The following is an 829-nucleotide window of genomic DNA, read 5'->3' on the forward strand; positions in this document are numbered from 1 at the left end:
CAGTAGATAAAAGGGGGAGGGAGAGAACGAGAGGGAAGGGTAGACACAAGGGGAAAAGAAGGATAGAGGGAGGGAGAAACAGGGGTCACGAGATGGGGAGAAAGCGATGAAAGGGGGGAGGGGGAGGGGAAAGGGAAGGGGGAGGGAAAGGAGACGAATGTGAGCGGGATGGCGTCTCCATCTGCATCGTAATATTTTTCTGGTCAAATACTTGCGGGCGTTTTTAGGGCGTTTTCCCTTTTCGGATTTTTTCATATTTGTATTCTTCATATATTTGTACATTCATATATATATATATATATATATATATATATATATATATATATATATATATATATATATTATATATATATATATTTATATATATGTGTGTGTGTGTGTGTGTGTGTGTGTGTGTGTGTATGTGTGTGTGTGTGTGTGTGTGTGTGTGTGTATGTGTGTGTGTGGTGTGGGGGGGAGGGGGATTACCATTCCTTAAGCAGCAACAAACAACTAGAAGGTTTTATAGTCTTTAGAACTTGGAGTTACCTCATCAATCACACTCCCTCAGACTTTGTTGTCAGAGCAAGAGAGAGAGAGAAAGAAAGAAATAGAGAGAGAGAGAGAGAGAAAGAAAGAAAGAAATAGAGAGAGAGAGAGAGAGAGAGAGAGAGAGAGAGAGAGAGAGAGAGAGAGAGAGAGAGAGAGAGAGAGAGAGAGAATGAAAGAATGAGAGAAAGAGAGAGAGAGAGAGATAAAGACAGACAGATAGGAAGAGAGAGTGAGAGAAAGAGACAGAGAAAGAGATAGTCAGATAGGAAGAGAGAGAGAGAGAGAGAGAGAGAGAGAG

The sequence above is a fragment of the Penaeus japonicus genome, unplaced genomic scaffold, assembly GCF_977035675.1.
Source record: "Penaeus japonicus unplaced genomic scaffold, GWHDUDI00000001_assembly GWHDUDI00000020, whole genome shotgun sequence".
Lineage (NCBI taxonomy): Eukaryota > Metazoa > Arthropoda > Malacostraca > Decapoda > Penaeidae > Penaeus > Penaeus japonicus.